This window comes from Ictidomys tridecemlineatus, chromosome 4 (genome assembly GCF_052094955.1).
Source record: "Ictidomys tridecemlineatus isolate mIctTri1 chromosome 4, mIctTri1.hap1, whole genome shotgun sequence".
Taxonomy (NCBI): Eukaryota; Metazoa; Chordata; class Mammalia; order Rodentia; family Sciuridae; genus Ictidomys; species Ictidomys tridecemlineatus.
The window spans coordinates 22479651-22497879 of record NC_135480.1 but is presented as its reverse complement, the minus strand read 5'-3'; the positions used below and the strand labels follow the sequence as shown (position 1 = coordinate 22497879).

Genomic DNA, 18229 nt, shown 5'->3' with positions numbered 1-18229 from the left:
AGACTCTCTTAACTGACTTCCACTTTACCAACCTAATGAATAAATCAGTGCTACACATTTCCTCCGTAAAACAAACTGATGAACCGGCTGTGTGACCACCTGTGGCTGGCACACGGCTGGGATGAAACTTGTACACGCATATTTGCCCAGGTCAAATTGTTTCCTTATTAAGAGGTAATTGTGTTTGTTTCCAGAATTATGCCAGGTTCATTTGTTGTACATATTCTGCAAAATGATGAAACATTAGTGTAAAAGGGGGGGGTTATTTCTACAAAACCTACATTGAATGTTCTGAGAAAGTTTGTAAAATAAGTTCTTTCAGAAATTTGTTGTCAAATTAGATGTGACCAAGATTAATGTAAAATATTTAAAAGCTTATAAAAAATAAGAAATTTATTCTCTCATTGACTTTTTTTTTTCCCCTTTTTGTTGGGGATTGAACTCAGGTGAGGGACACTTGGCTACTAAGCTACATCCTCAGCCCTATTTTGTGTTTTATTTTAGAGACAGGGTCTCACTGAGTTGCTTAGTGCCTCGCTTTTGGCTGAGGCTGGCTTTGAACTCCATACTACTGTCTCAGCCACGTAAGCCCCTGTAATACAGGCATGAGCCACCTCACCCTGCTTGAATTGACGTTGATTAAAAGGAATTTCTTTTTCCTGTTGAAAATTCTGAAAAGATGTTTTTCTGGGTATAATATAAATTTATTAAGACATGTGATATTAGCAGACCACGTCATCATCTGAAAAAGTATACGAGAGACTTATAAGTTACAACATGATTTAAATTGAGATGTTTACCATGTCTTTGAGAGGATAATGTTTTTGTGAACATATCTGTTCCAGGAAAAGGGAAGGAACAGAATTTAATGTTCTTTGATTTTGCCTTTTACACATCTTTATTGGATGCCTCTATACCAGGCACTATACTAGGCAGTTGGGACAGTGATGAATAAGTTGGATGCAGTCCTTGCTCTCTGGACCTTATAATCTAGTGGAGGAGACAGTGAAAACAAATGAAGAAAAACCCAGAACTCAAAACTAAGTCAAAACAAAAATCCAGACAAATTAACTAATTGCACTTTGTAGCAGGCCTCACAAAGAGAATGAACAAAGGACTAGAGAGGAAACATTGGAGAGGTTCTTATTTTGTAACAGTGTGTTGAGTTTTGTGAATGTCAGGGTTGTAAAGGAGCCAGAATAATAACCTGTTACCAGTAATGACATTCTAGGAATGGAGGTAGAGCCTGAGTGACGGTTGTATCCTGTGGGCCTTTCTGTGGGTGTAATGACACAGGGATTGTGTATTTTTAAGTTGGCACATGATAAATCTACTCCCAACATTCCAATTTCCCGAAGCCTTTGGATCCCTGCCTCTACCTCCTGGTCTTATTAAACCTAGGCTCTCTTGGAGCCCAAGTGTCAGTCAGCCAACCAAGCTAACTGTTTGAGCCCCTCCTAATTCTCTGGTAAGTGAATCATACAAAAAAAAAAAAAAAATTGGCCTATTCTGGTGTTACATTGTTTTTCTTCATCTAACACTCAAAGAATGAATTCTCATGTATTTCTCAGCTTTCTACCAATACAAAGAGGCTAGTTTTGTAGTTATTTTTATGTATAAGTGTATGGGTCATACTTTGTACATGTTCCCCAGAGAATGCTGCAACCTAACCCTGTTGTGGTGACAGTAAGGGATGGCTGAGTTGAGTGTTGAGGATAAGAGTAATCCTCTTGAAAGAAAACTGCCCTTGATGGCGTGATGTCGTTGTGTTCGCGGATCTTCAAACCAGAGAAGACTAATCTTCAGGCTCTTTCTGTTTGCACTGGCAAGGGAGGCTCAGAGAGCTCTCGTGTCATCATGCAAACTTGGATACTTTTTGCCTTCATAAGCAATCTCTTGGGAATGTGAAGGGCAGCCTACTCATCAAAGCCAAAGTTCTTCAGAAAAATTTTAAAAGGACTATATATAGTTTGGTAGGGAACTAAACGTTTCTCCAACTATGGATAAATACCTCATCATAATTGACTGCTTTGATGAAATTACAGCTCTATGTAAGGATACCTGTCACCTGTTGAATTAAAATAAGCTGAAAGTCTCACACACATAATAAGCTTATTTTATTATCATTGTCAGCTGGGATTATTTATATATTAAGTATTTTCTGCCAATTTTGATTTGTCAAAGAAAAGAACTCCTAGCTAATTTTTGAATGCTGAACTAGGTTTTTATTTACAGTAAAGCACAATACAAAGAGGACTACATTACCAAATAACCTATGGCTCACAGGATATGGAGATGGTGACATTTACCATTCACATTATTGTGTGGCAGTCTATAATTCTAATTGGATACACTTTAATGAGATTTGATTGAAAGCAAACAAACCATGATGTATTTTTGTTTTGTGGTTTTTTGGTAGTTTATCACTGGCTATTATACAGCTTTAGAATGGCCCTATAATTCCATTTCACTGGTCTGTAGTTGACAGAGGTATAGGATAGGTAGAAAAGATCCATTCCACCTTCTTCCAGTTTATACTTCTGATTCAGATCTGTGTAGTTAAGATGTGGACTTGACCAAATAGATTTGTTTTATAATTTTGTGATGCAGAAACAGTTCTATTAATCCACTGTGTGTTCTCATCCTATGTGTAGGAAACATAAAAAACTTAAACTGAGCAAGAAATATACTGTCTATGATCTTTTCAAAACAAATACTATATTTTTAGAGTTTTTTGGAGAAAATAGGTGAATGAGTAGAGCATTTGAAAATATGTATTTCCATGCGTGTACGTGAAAATATATATAAAGGATATATAAGCTCTAGATTGTGATTTCTAACCTATTTTAATGTATCTGTCAATTTCATTTTAATATTCTCAAGATTGAAAACTTGGAACTTTATGGTTAGTGACCCCCCTGTTATATTTAGTGTATTTCATTTATGTAAGAAACAACAGTTAACACATAAAGACCTTTTTGTTTTATGTTCAGTGAAACCAGAACCACATGATATCAGGATTAGAGAGTCAATCACTTGATAATTATAGAAATATCTTAATTGTCCTTAGAGTTCATGTATTTGAAGGCCAGAAACTCAAATCCATCTAACTTTTCTCTATTGATTTTGCCTGTAGTACTTGAGACTGTGGAGGTATTCTCTTGTTCTAAGATCTCCAAATTTGACAGTGTTCCTGGCCTTCCAGAAAGTGATATCCTGTACTATGTGTAAAACTGAGACTTCACAAGGTCCCAGGTTAGTTCTTGGAAGGTCTTTGAAGCATTACTTCTAGATACAGGAATGTGATCCTTTTTTCTTTCCCGTGGGATTTTCATGCCTAATTAAAAGAGATTTACCATTAAATGAAACATCTCTGGCATGGTCATGGTTACAAATTTGTTTTGTCTAATTATATCCTGGCAAGGAGAAATATATATCGTTATTAGGTCAATGCAAATAATTACTTTGCCATGTTAAGTAAAAGTATTCAATAATGACATGTAATATTTCCTGTTATTATGATTAGTTTTATAGACAGGGTCAAACAGTATGTGTTACATTTTCTACAGAATTATCATCTTTAAATTTATCTAATGAATTACTAGTTTATGTTCCAGTTAGTATTGCTATGTAACAAACTACCCTAAACTTATTGAGGTAAAGCAAAAACCATCTTAGATGCTCTCCAGTTCTGCCAGGACTTTTGTTCCTTGTGGCATTACTGAGATCACTCAGCGATACTCCACTGGTAGATGTCCTGGTAAGGAAGATCCAAGATGGCTTCTCTCACAGGTTGTTGCCGTGGCCCGGGATGGCTGTATGGTTGGACTCAGCTGGGACTACTGAAGCGAGTACTTGTCCCCAGCATGGCCATCAGGGTAAATTAACTTCTTAACTGGTAACTCTTTTCCCCCAGAGTGAACGTTTCAGGAGAACAAGGAAGAAACTGGTGTCTTTTTATGACCTAGTCTCAGAATTGTGTAGTATTGCCACTACATGGTCAAAACACTCATGAATCTGTCTGGATTTAAGAGGGGAATAAACTCTATCTTCTTGTTTTTTACCCCAGAGTTGCAGAACAAACCCAGGGCCTCTGCATGCTAGGCAAGAAGTGCTGTACCACTGAGTGACCTTCTGTCTATTAGGCTCTACCTCTTGATGAGAGAGTGGCATGGTAAAATTGGTAAAAACCAAACAAACAAACAAACAAAAAACATGTATGATGGGGATATTATAGGAAAGTACAATCTTTATTTGGAAAATATAACCTGCAAGTTTATTAAGCTATATTGAAGTTTCCCAGAGAATGTTTTTGCTACGTTTTGAGAGCTCAGTAGGGACAGCATACCATTCAAAAAGGTGTTAATTTCAGTTTGCCCAAGTATAACCAACCATAATGAGGGTTAGTAAAAATTGAAAAAGAAAAAAATGTTTTCTCAAAATTACTATTGTTTTTTTCCTCATTGGTTTGATTCAGTGTTGTGAAATTAATTCTTGTCCCATTGGTCAATAGCATGCTTTTATGGAAAGTGTCTGATTTTAGAATACAGAGCCCTGTAAAAACTGACTCGGTTTCCTAGTGCTGCCTGACAGTCTGTTCTTGGTGGCAGTGTTGTGGTGCATCGTAGGGAAACCTGGCCCATGAGTAGATTCTCTGCAGCACCAATAATAGTCAAGACTACTGATTCAGGCATTGCTGAGTTCCATTATTCTTCTGATGTTTCTTCTAAGGATTTGGGTTTCTGCCCTCTAATTTATTGTCAGGGCTTTTAGTTAAACATGAAGGAAGAGTAGAAACCACCTGTGAAAAAGATTAATGATTAATTTATTAGAGTAATTAGCAGTGTCAGTGGAATCCCCTTTTGGGATATACTAAAGAATAGTTAATATGATCTAATCAACAATTATCCTGAGACTGCTGAGACTGCAAGTCTTACTGTAGACTGTAAAGGCATGGATAACTCTCTAGGGACTTCCATAAAGTGTGATTTTTTTTTTTTTTTTAAAAATTGCCACCATTTAACAAGAGTTTCATACTTAGAGACATAATCTTAGGCATTGTTTGGGTCACATTGTTTAGTTATTTTTTGCACAGGATCATGAATGTATTTTTTTTTTCAATTAACTTCTGTTTAATGAGAATCAGACAGGTTTACATTTATATTTGTATGCTTTCAATAATACCTTTATCTCCATCCTCAGATCTAAAATTATTGTGAAAACAAAGACAAAACTACATACATGTACTGTTGGGGACTGCAAATCAAGTCAAGATGGCGCCTGGCAGTTTGCCAGGAGGAGTGGTTTGTGAGGCAACACTACCGAGCCATTAAGATGGTGGGGATTCCTTATTGGCTGATTGCTGTATCTAGATGATGCTAATTGAGTCAAGCTGTGTGTAATCAGTTAGGTATATATACCTCTGCTGTTCCACAATAAAGCGGTTCCCGCTACCTTGGGTTCCCGCTACCTTCAGTTCCTGCTCAGTTCCCCCGAAATAAAGCAGTTCCGATTCAACCTTCAAGTTGCTTGTCACCTCCCGGTGATTTTGCCCAGCTGGACTGTGGGAAAACAGTAAAGTTTTCTCTCTCTCTTTTTTTTTTCCATTGTGGCAGTACAGATTTAACCCAGGGGTGTTCAGCTACATTCCTAGCCCCCCTTTTTTTTTTTTTTTTTTTGGTATGGGGATTGAACAATTGAGGGGCACTTGCCCACTGAGCAGCATCTTCAGCCCTATTCTATATTTTATTTAGAAATAGGGTCTCACTGAGTTGCTTTTTCCCATTCCTCCAGTCTCAGCCTCCTGGCTGGCCGCTACAATTACAGGAGCATTGAGCCCAGCGTAGCCCTAGCCCCTTTTTTTAAAAAAATTCTGAGACAGTTTCACTAAATTGCCCAGGCTGATCTTTAGCTTTCAATCCTCCTGCCTCAGCCTACCAATTAACTTGGATTACAGGCATGTTAACTGTGCCCAGCCTACAATAAATTTCAACATGAACTAAAGATCAGCATGGCAATTTAGACTGAACCACTGTCTCAGAATTTTTTTTTTAACCCCAAAAGAGGGCCTCCAGGATACGCTGGACGACCCCTCAGCTAGCAAAGCAATTCAGAGACCCTGTCTCAAAATAAAAAATAAACACGAAGATGCTGCTCAGTGGGCAATGCCCCTCCTTGTTCAATCCTTGGTACCAAAAAAAAAAAAAAAAAAAAAAAAAGGAGTCTCATCAGCTGTCAGAGTTTTGTTTTGTACTGGGGATTGAACCCAGGGCTATTTTTTCCCCCCCAACTTTTCCTATCATTGAGACAGGGCCTTGCTGAGTTGCCGAGACTATTCTCAAACTTGAGATCCTCCTGCCTCAGCCTCCTGAGCTGCTGGGATTACAGGCCTGTGCTGCCACCACCATCAACTCCCACTGGAAGGTTTTCAAAACACCCTACCCACCTCAATGTGTCTGGGACAATACAAACTCATGATAACCACCATAGCAATATTTTTAAAATCTGTAACTGCCAAACTAAAAAACCAGATTATTAAAGTATATTTAAATAAGTTTAAGATATGACTCAAACTCAACATACTCACATTCTCCCTCTGTAACTATAAAGAACAGCAGGGATGTGTGCTACAGTGAATGTTTAAGGCACTCAAAACAATCATTACACATTATCAAAATCCTTCCTATAAAATCTTCATAGTATGAGGGATTTGTTGGCAAAAAAAAAAAAAAATTAAGAAAAAATATCTTCTTGGAGACACTACCTCTGACCACGACAATGTGATATTTAGAAAGAAACAAAATCCTATTTAAAGCTGAAAGGAGCAGGAATCTTAGAAATCAAAGTACTTTTGGATTTTAGAAGTGATGAAACCAAGGCTAAGAGAAGTCAACTGATCATTTAGTTAAATAAAGAGGTCAAGAAATTTTACATTAAGTTCTAATAAATAATAACCTTACATTTACCACGCTTTAAAAGTATTACAATACTGAAAAAAACCTCAAGTGAGTTCTTCTCCATTTCCATACACATACACACACATACAAATATGTTTCAAATTTTAAAATTAGGAAAGACTAAAGAGCCTACTCTGATGGTGGCAACCATCAAAAGTCTAGGATGTTCTAGACCTTCACAATTAGTTCAGAAAAATTAACCTCATTTAAATTGACTGATATCCAGGAAACCTTTTCATCTTAGCCATTTTCAATCTGTACTCAAAATGTACTTCAACCTACAGCAAGTCACCCACTAACCAAAACAAAACAAGCCATGCCTTATGTGGAAACAGGACTCTGTAGTATCGAACTGGTTCACCTATATTCATGATACTAGCAATACCAAGGTTTTGTTTTTTTCTAAGAGATAATAAAATGCATACCTATATCTTGAAAACTTAAATTTGAATTCAATCAAATGTCCTTATAAATTTAACATTTAGCCAATCCTCAATGGAGATTTATTGGGAAAAGCTAAAGGAACCACTCATTAGACATAAATTTTAAAATCAAAGTAAAATTTCCCCCATTAAAGCTTATCATTAGCTTTCAGCTGTGAGCTGATAACCAAAATAAAATTAGTTTTAAGCTTCCCTTTAAGTGGCCTGTGTATATACATTCATGTATATATTTAATTTTTACCAAAAACGGCTTACAAATGGCAATTCCTGTGAAGTAGATGATGATGAAGTTCCAGGTAATTCTAGCATGTTTCCTAATGTACTGGTTCTGGAGTGTGGATCATCCGAAAGGGCTGTCCTTGTCCGCAGGGGGCATGTAAATTCACTGGATTGGAAAAGGGCAGCAGACAGTTTCTTCTAGATAGTTCACAGGTCTGATCCATCCTGGGCCAGCATCAACTAGTTACCGTGCCCCGCCCCCCTCCCGGGCCAGCTTGGGGGGAGGGAGTGACCCTCATTACACTGGGGCGCAGGGAGAGAGAGGAGCCACTTGCCGCACCACCCTCTCACGTCTCTTCAGAGAAGGCAGCGAGCCCGCCTTGCCCGGGCCTCTTCCTCCTCCTCTTCCTCCTCTTCCTCCCCTTCCTCCCCTTCCTCCCCTTCCTCCCCTTCCTCCCCTTCCTCCCCTTCCTCCCCTCTCGTGAATGTATTTCTATCCATCTTGAGAAGTATTACAATTGTCAAGTCATATTCATTATTAGTTACACCTTGCCTGTGCATAATTGGGCAGGGTGTTGAACTTCTGATTTAATAGTTCTTCCCATATTATGGGCTTGATAAACAGGACCGTGCTTATAAGAGAATAGAACTAGTTAAAGGTATGGAGAAGACACTATCTAGTTATTCCTAATTATTCTCCATGCTTAACAGTGCTGCACCAAAGATTGTGTGGCCCACAAATATATCTCAACAGACAATTCTATTACCCTTAGTTTGAGGCCCAAATTTGTAAAGACAGTAACATGAAATGTTGCCAGGACATTAGTCTTTATACCAAAATACAAGCAGAAGTCATAGGTGCCCAAGACAACAAATGATTACTTCTTGGTTTAGAGTGACAGTAATTAAAATAAAGGATAGCTGCAAGAAACAATACTAATTAGGGAGTCTTCTTTAGAAATGAGAAACTTTTGTAAAAAAGAGTTCCTCAGTGTGACAAGCGTCAACACAAAAGCTCAAAAAGTTAACAGGCTCTTAGGAAGGGGGAGAATTCTAGGAGATAAGGAACCTTTACTAGGCAGTTTTTATATTCTCAAAGATCAGTTTTCTCCTTAACTGGTTCTAGGCTACTTAATTTACAAGTCTTTTTTGTTGATTGCAATATATTTTATATATCCCCTGAAATATAAACTTAGATGGCAAGTTAACACTTTTATGTTAGCTTAAAATATATTAATATTTCTATTACTGTGTTAATAAAATAATGCACATACCACATAGAGTTTGCCATCCTAATTGCACTTTTCTTTATGAATTTTAATCTTTAGAAATTGTCCAGATAATCAAAGATTCCTCATTATTTAACTTGCTGTGATGCTTGTAAAGGATCTCAAGGTCAATGAAGAATCATAGAAATCATATTTAGGTTGGTATTGCAGGGCAACAGAATCATTATTGGTACCAGGTTTGTCAGAGATGACATTTGAAGTTCTGTACAGAAGGTGGGAGAGTTAAGTTCTGATTGTGGCAATGTCAGGTTTCAGAAAAGTCAAGCCTCTGATAAAGACATCAGTTCTCATAACTTTAAATAAACAATGATATTATAACTGATAAAGCCTGTGTAGAAAATTAAAAAGTTACACTGGCATTGTATTTCATACTGTGATAAGATCAGAAAAAAAGCATAAAGCTATTTTTAAAATTAAAATTGTCAAACCAGTTCTAATTTGGCCAAGGATTCACTTTAATTAGGAAAGTTATGTGAAACTTGGATTTTTATGTAATTCTGCATGTATCAATTATTACAAATGTTTAAAAAGTTGTATTAATACATTAAAAATAATAGTTTCTAGCCAAATGAGTGTTTGAATATTTTAAAATGTCACTACTTGATCTGGGTTGGCCATTTCTATAAGGAATGATTTTTCTGAAATTGCCAGCATATTTAAAAGCATCAGAATTTTTGCCCTTATCTGATAATTCTTGAGTTTTATCTTTTTAGATTTAACTAAGTATCTGTTAGTCTGTAAGCTATTCAGAGTAGTGACCCTTTTTAATTTTAAAAGAAAGAGTTTGATGATAGTATTGTTCAAATCTTCTTTGTCCTTGTCCTTCTTTGTTCTCTGTCTACTTTTTCTTTGAATTATTGTGAAATGGAGTTGAAATTTCCATCTATAATGTTTTGTGCATCTGCCTGTTTCTCTGTTATGAAGTACATTAACATGTAGATATGGCCTCTTGATGAACTACTTATTTATCATTGTGGAATGGCCTTCTTTAGTCTTTATAGTATCCTTTGTGCTTTACCTTGTCTAGCTCTCTTTTGGTTACTGTTAATGTGGTATATCTTTTTTCTGTCTTTTTACTTTTCACTGTATTGCTTTATATTAAAGTTGGATTTCTTGTAGGCAGCATATAGTTGGTTTGGCTTTTTTATTTAATTCAATTGAATGGTTTTTGCCCACTAATCAGGATCTTTAGACAATTTATATTCTATGCCATTATTTATAGTATTGGGTTAAAATCTACCAATTTGACTTTGTTTTCTGTTAATCCCCCACCCTGGCTCCTCCCTCCCCCTTTTGATACTGGGGATTGAACTCAGGGCACTTGACCACTGAGCCACATCCTCAGCCCTATTTTGTGTTTTATTTAGAGACAGGGTCTCATTGAGTTGCTTAGCACCTTGCTATTGTTGAGGCTGGCTTTGAACTCGCGATCCTCAGCTGCCTCAGCCTCTTGAGCTGCTGAAATTATAGGCATGTGCCACTGCACCCAGCCCCCCCCCTTTTCTCCCCCTATTTTCTTTTTTTAAATTGTTGTTTCTTTTTCATTTTATCTTACCTGCTTTTGTATTAATTGTAGGCTTTTTTAAAAAACAATTTCATTTTATTTAATCCCTTGGTTTATTGGTCATACATATTTTTTCTTTCTTTTAAAAAGCCAGGTGTGATGGTACACATCTGTAATCCCAGCAGCTCAGGAGGATGAGGCAGGAGGATTTTTCAAAGCCAGCCTCAGCAACTTAGCCAAGCTCTAAGCAACTTAGAGACCTGTCTCAAAGTAAAAAGGGCAGGGCATGTGGCTAAGTGCTTAGGTGCCCCTGGTACCCATCACCACCAAAAAAATAAAAAAATAAAAAGAAGTGTTCTAAATATATACACATATAACCATTTCTAATGCTATTCATTCCTTTTGTGTAGATAAATTTAGTATGAAACCTTTTTCCCCCTGCTTTACCTGAAGGACCTCCTTTAATATATTTTGTAGGTTGGTCTGTGAAAACCAGCCTTTATTGTGAAAGGTAATTTCTTTGGGTATAAAATTCCAGATCGATAGGTATTTGTTTTGTTTTTTTAGTGCATTGCCTTTTGGCTTGTATTGTTACTTAAAAAAAAAATGATGCCATTCTTACCTTTTTTTTAACACCTTGGATCATGTAGATTTTTGTTTTGTTTCTTTCTCTCAAGATTTTTTTTCTCTTCATCAGTGGTTTTCTTTCTTTTTAAAAAATACTTATTTTCTTTTTTTTAGTTGTAATTGGACACGATACCTTTATTTTATTTACTTTTTATGTGGTGCTGAGGATCAAACCCAAGGTCTAGGGTTTAGGCGAGTGCTCTGCCGCTGAGCCCCAGCCCCAGCCCAATGGTCTTCTTTTTTGTTTGATTGTTTTCCCACCTTCTTGGTACAGTTTTCTTCCTGTTTCTCAATTGGGGTTTATTAAGCTTGAGCAAATGTTTATAATTTTCATCATATTTGGAAAATTATCGCTCCTAGTTCTTCACATAGTTCTCTCTCACACCCTTTTCCTGGAACTTCAGTTATATAAGCTGATTGAAGTTGTCCCTCAACTCACTGATGGTGTGTTTGTTTTTAAATCTGGTCTCTTTTTTCTCTCTGACTCACTTTTGGGTAGTGCTGTTTCAGTGCCTGCCATTCACTCATCTTTTTTTCTCCAGTATCTAATCTGCTTTTAATCCTATTAGTTTTTTATCCAGACATTGCATTCTGCCCCACCCCCCCAAATGTAGGTCATTTTTATATCTTCTGAATCTCTTCCTAACCATTTTGGTGTTTTAAGTCTTTCAACTCCAATATGGACTGCTAGCTCTGTGAGTTCCTCATCTCCTCCTCACTGCATAGAAAATCTCTCTAAGCTGTAAGCCAAGACAATCACAGGACTCATGTCATTTGTTTCATTTTTGTTAGGGATCACTGTCCTGCATTGTCTGTTGTCCAATGTCTGGAAACTATTTTTTTTTTTTATCTAATTTTTTTTAGTTTCAGGAAAAAGAGTAAGCGTGAAGTCTGTTACACCATCCTGGCGGGAAGCAGATGTCTTCCCCTTCTTCCCCTTTTTTACCCATCACAGGCTTCCTGGTTTTAATCTTTGCACATGACTATGTGTTTGGCCCATGTCTAATTCTAAAGAGAGAAAAGGACTTTCTCTCTTTAGATTGGGTCTTTTCGGACCCAGTCCTTTTGCATTTGTTTGCACGAGGCCTGATATGGTGTAGAGGGATGTGGGCACTTGGCAAGTATTTTGTTAGTGACTGCAGAGCTATTGTAAGGTTTCCCTGTATTCTTAATCTTGCACAGAAAGATGCTTTTTGATATTTAGTTTATGTTCTAATTTCAGCACACATGTTCTAAGTTTCTAAACTAATATGGGACCCTGTTGTAAAGCTGTTCTACTAAACAATTTCACCAAGTGTAGCTCATTTCAACTTCATTACTGTTTGTTACCAGTCGTTTACTCAGATGGAGAACAACATCTGTAATATGGGTGGATATTTTGTTAGAAATGTGTATACCTACCAATTAGTTGGCCCAGCCAAATTATCATGTGTTGGTCTGCATCTCCAATTAAGGCAGCTGCTGGAAAGATGCTGTTCCACAGCTGGCATGGGGCATGTGGGAGTGCACCGCACCAGCCAGACTCTGGCTGTGCCTCTTAATTAAAATATTTGCCTAAGTTTGTATGATTTCTTTAAAGCAGTAAGTGGTCTTTCCAATTGGATTATTGATGGTTCAGTGACTTTTGTGCTTAAGAATAACAGTAACAACGACAACAACTTTTTTAGGTTGGGAAATGTGGGACCAAAGTGTTATAAATGAGCACTATTTAAGTAGATGATTGGTGTTTCTCCTCCCACTTTTAAATTCTTGATTATTTTTCTAAGTGGATAATTGTAATTTGGGGTACAGCCATCAGCCTTTAAAGAATTTGTAGAAAGGCATATTCTTTGAAACATTTCTAATTTTTGGTAGTTTTATGTAGAGGTTGCTTCCTTTTTCATCATAAGAGTAAGTAGTCTGAAACTTAATGAAAAGGATCATTTTAACTTGATTTTTCCATCAAATAAAGTTCTATATTTTCTTGTTAATATTCATTTGGGTAATCTTATTTTACCATTACTTACCAAAGGCAGTTTTTTTTTTATTACATACTAGTCTTAAAATAACTACAAATCAACTATCTAGTGCTGTATCATCAAGGAGCTGATGAATCTATTAAAACCACAAGGAATTTTCACAAATTTTTAATTTTATTCCTTTTTTTCCATAAAAAGGATAGAATTAATATAGTACCAGGCCACTATTGAAAAAAATTGATATGAATTAGTTTTAATTTTCTTTCATTCTGTTAATGCTGTAGAAATGTACAAAATCTAAGATGAAATCACTGCAATGCCTGATGAAAGAATTAAGCCATAAGTGTAAATATGTTTCTTTTTGTGGAACATTTAATATTTAGGCATGTATAGTTTGGAAACATACTTCTCATGTGATTTTAAAGGTTACCTCTGTTTAGCTTAAAACCCTTATTTTACACATATGGAAACTAAGTTTGAGAGACTAAGTTATGTCTTTTAGTGGAAGAGGTAGACCAAGTTTGGATCTTTGGCTTCTTGTATTATGTTCTCCATTACATCATGCTGTTAATTATACTTAAAATATTGTGGTTGGTTAACTGAATGGTACATCTAGAAATTTTATTCCCCAAACATTATCAGAATAATATTAAGAGAATAAAAAACTAAATTTATAGTATGACTGTTTGTAAGAAGTTGCTTATTTTACAGTCATTAATCATTGAATTACTTGGAGGAGGTGAGCATTTTGGTTAAAATGGATTATTTCTTCCTTTTTATTACTTAATATACAACTATATTAAGTATATACAACTTCCATATGTATAAACACTTCAGGTCAACTTTGAATTAGTAAACTAATAGCTAAATGAAACTAAATTAAATAAAACTATCTATACTTATTATATAAGCTTTGAGTAAAGACAACTTTACAATAATATTTGACACATTTTGTGAATAAGTAATGAAATGCATCCATTTTTGATCCATAGAACTATTATGAAGACACTGAAACCTGGCAAGGTTATTCAGGATCACCCAGTGGGCAGTAAAGAAGAGCTTCAGTTGCAGGCCATCCAACTGCAGGTCTAGTTCTCTTTACACTCCTGGGTGATGTTTCTTGTGATATTTCCAAGTAGACCCCTGCTTATCCTTTATGGTATTAACCTAATTGTAAGGCTCCTTGAGTGTGTTCTGCAGCATTGCCACATTGTATCCCAGTTAATCTGTCCATCCGTGCTTAGTGTCCTGGTACCTCCTTTGAACCACTCTTCTTGGTTTCTAAGCCATTTTAAGTAAAATAAGGGTTACTTAAACACAGGTACTACAAAACCACAGCAGTTGATCTGATAAACAAAACTAAATGGCCAACAGGCAGGTAGGAAGTACATTGTGGATACTGTGGACAAAGGGATAGATCATATCCCAGGCAGCATAGAACCAGACAGCATGAGGTTTCATCATGGTACTCAGAACTTAATGTACAATTTAAACTTGCCAGTGGTTTATTTCTGGAATTTTCCTTTAATTTTTTCAGTCCACAGTTTACAGTGGATAAATGAAAACTCAGAAAATGAAGCTGAGAATAAGTGAGGACTGCTCTGTTGAATTAAATATCTTTTTGATAAAAGGGCCTGTTGCAGGGAAGTTTGAAAACCATTGCCGTAGAGAGCCCCACCCTGCATCTTTTCTGCCAGGCCGTATTGCTTCCTTTCGACAGGGTTCTAATTTAATCCAAAAATCTCTATATGTGTAGCTTTTCATCCTCCTCAGAGCAAGTCATGTCTGCTCTCTAAAACCCAGTCATCTGCTGGTCTCTCTATCCCTTCCTCTTCCCTAGTTCCTTGGGACTTGTTTCCACAGCAGTCTTCTGATACCATCTCAAACAGGCACTATGTAAAACAAGTTTTGTTCAACCCACTAAAATATTCAGCCCAGAACATTTCCTTTATCACAAGAACCTTAATTTACATTTTCTTCTGAAAATTCAAAGGATCTGCTAACCCCGGGCACAGCATTCCTATCCAGAAAACTGTCAGCTGGAGGCATGACCCAGTTGTCCTTTAGATGGGGTGTGGTGTGTCCTGTTTGCCACAGTTCCTCTCCTCTTGCACAGTATGGCCTGTATACTTTTAGCATCGCTCACTTAGTTGACCGACTTGGCCCTGAGAACACTGGAATTTGTAACCTCTGTTACCCTTCGAGGTCTCTTGGCGTTGCGGCACATGTAGTGAGAAGTTGCACTTTGTTTGCAATAGCATTGTAGACTATTTGCAAGACATGTAGACCATTTTATCTCATGGGTTTGCTTATTTTCAGTGAAATATATTTCTCCTAGTAGGGCATGTTTGTACTGTATATTCTCCGTTAGTTTTACTTTTGCCTCATAATAGAACCATACTTATAAATGTGAATACTAAAACATATAAATTTAAAACATAGGATAACCAGAAATACATATGTATAGGTTTTAGTGAGTGATCAGGGTGAAGTAATTACACTGTACTCCTTCGTTCTCCCCAGAGGTAACTAGCATTATATTTAAAAAAAAAAAAAATATATATATATATATTTAGTTGTAGATGGACAAGTACCTTTATTTTGTTTATTTATTTTATGTGGTGCTGAGGATTGAACCCAGAGCCCCACATGTGCTAGACAAATGCTTTACCACTAAGCTACAACCTCAGCCCCTGACATCATATTTTTTTAAAAAGAAATAAAGGTATTTAATTTTTTTTTTTTTAGTTTTTGATAGACCTTTATTTATTTATACATGGTGCTGAGAATCAAACCTAGTGCCTCACACATGCCAGGCAAGTGCGCTCCCACTGAGCCACAGCCTCATCCCATAATTTTTAATATTATCATTTAATTTTTACTTTTTTGAACTTTATTGATACAATGTTATGGGTTTGTGTGTGTGTGTGTGTGTATGTGTGTGTGTGTGTGTGTGTGTGTGTGTTAGTTTTGGCTTCTTCAACTCTAACTGTTAAATTCATCCATATATTTACATGTAATGATAGTTCTTTATTTTATTTTGCTATAGGAATATACCACAGTTTAGTTACCTGTTAATGGGCATTTGAATTGCCCCCAGTTTGGGGCCATTATCAGTAACACTTCTTTGAATAATCATGTACGTTTTTTGAATTCTTGAAACATAACAATAGTCTCTTTCTCACACACAAGACATTGCTGTTTCTTTTAGGTTCTTTGACAAAGAGGTATCAAAGACAATGATTAAGATCATTCTGCAAATACTATAACAGACTCTGGATTAGCACCTAGACCTTCATTCGTTATGTGTGCTGTCATCTTAAAAACAAAACAAGACAATAAACATTAACAAGACTGCAAGGGCTGGGGATGTAGTTGAGTGACATGCTAGTGTCCTGGTTCCAATCCCCAGCACAAAAACAAACAAAAAGCAACAACAACAAATAAAACCCCAAACCAGGTTGAGACCGCAGATCTCTTTTTATTTTCAAGTCTTAACTTTTGGTATTTTTTATGAACATAAACACATTTGTGTACATATTTCAAATACTGAACATCCAACTTTTCTTTTAACTACTTTTAAAAATTGTCAACTGTATAACTAAAAGAACAAATAAAAAAATTGAAAGAAAAAAATTGTCAATGTACAAAGTTTTAAAAATTTGTTTACCTGGAAATTTCCCTTGTTTTGGCATGGTGCCAAGTGGTGGCATGGCTCCTCATTATTAGTGAGGAGACTCAAAGTACATTTAAAGATTGTTAATGATGATGGAGATTAAATATGCTGCAAATTACTTCATTAATTGGAAAATAAGCTATCTTTAAATTACTCCTCTCCTCACTCCTGTTTTATCTGAAAGTTCATTCTTGAAAATGTCATAGAACAAGTGTGTGTGTGTGTATAAATTGACTCGTACTATCTTAAAGAAATCATGAATTAGAATATTTTTGTATTTTTGGCATCGTCTTCTTTCCATCACCCATTCACACACACAGTACTGAAACTAATTGAATTTTCTCTTGGCATAGTTACAAGATGACTTCTGCTGGAGGGCTTAATGTTACTTAAACCATCATTTTACATAGCAACATTGCCTCTGGGATTTTTATCAATGCAGCTGTTTATGGTAGAAGAAGGAAATTAAGTACTGCTATACAGAATTTTAGGAATATTAATATATTTTAAAAGCAAGTAAAATGTCCATGTGTTAGCTTGTGGTCCTGTGTGAATGGAGAATAAATCGTTTGTGAAGTTATTTTTTATTAAATTGAACAGAGAGCATCATGGGAATGTGGTCTGTTTCTACTCTTTTTGTGAAAGGGTTCTTTTTTTTTTTGTTGTTTGAGTTGACAGGTTCTTATGAACGGTTTTGGATTGAAAAAGAAAGCTTTTGAAGATATCCAGAATTTCTTGAAAAATATTTTATGGAGAAGATTTCATCTTACTCAATTTTAAAAATATTTTGTAGTCTATTTATTTTTCCAGATAGACTTGTTGAAAGAACAGAAAAATTGAACAAAAGTTGCAGAGATTTCCCCATATATACCTGATGCTCCCATACACAAACAGCCTCCCCCTTATCAAAATATGGCCTCAGAATGGCACATTGGTTATGACCCATGAACCTATATTGACACATCCTTATCATCTAAAGCCCATAGTGCAATATAAGTTTTTATGGTCTTGGAAATAGTAAACTTAGATCTCTAATTTTTGTTGTATATATACTGCTTGTAAAGTTTTTCTCTTAGATGTCTATATCTGGATTTCTTAGCATATCTTCCTTTGATGTTTTAAAAGTGCAAAGAAAGTATGTATTTTTTACCTTTTTATTCATTTTTAAAAGTTTTCATTATGTCTTCAAAAATATGTTTTATTATATATGAGTTTCTTTTCTGTTCCTCTGTTGTATACTGGCCCTAGACTGAAAGGGATCCATTTAGATCCTGTGTCATATAGGTATATTCTCACAGAAACTAGGCAGTTGATAGAAATGAACCAGGTGGCCTGCAGTGGGTGAGGCAAGAGTGAGTGTTGAGGCCTGGAGAACCAAGGAGCTTGTGCCCCAGTAGAGGGTCACACTGTTTAGGGCTCATTAACCTATGGCCCATTGTTTTCATCAAGTCATTTTTTCTATGATGATTAAATGTGTTAGGGATTATTATAAACACCTTACTTGTTGCAGTAATTCACTTGCAGGTCAGCATGGGAAAACAAAGAAGAAGAAGAAGC

At 36.1% G+C, this 18229-nt stretch overlaps 1 protein-coding gene across 2 annotated transcripts in view; it reads left to right on the top strand.

Annotated features, from left to right (window-relative positions):
- The window catches only part of Hsd17b12 (hydroxysteroid 17-beta dehydrogenase 12), a 148185-nt gene that overhangs the window by 58138 nt on the left and 71818 nt on the right, over window positions 1-18229 (top strand). The gene's annotated exons all lie outside the window — the stretch shown is intronic.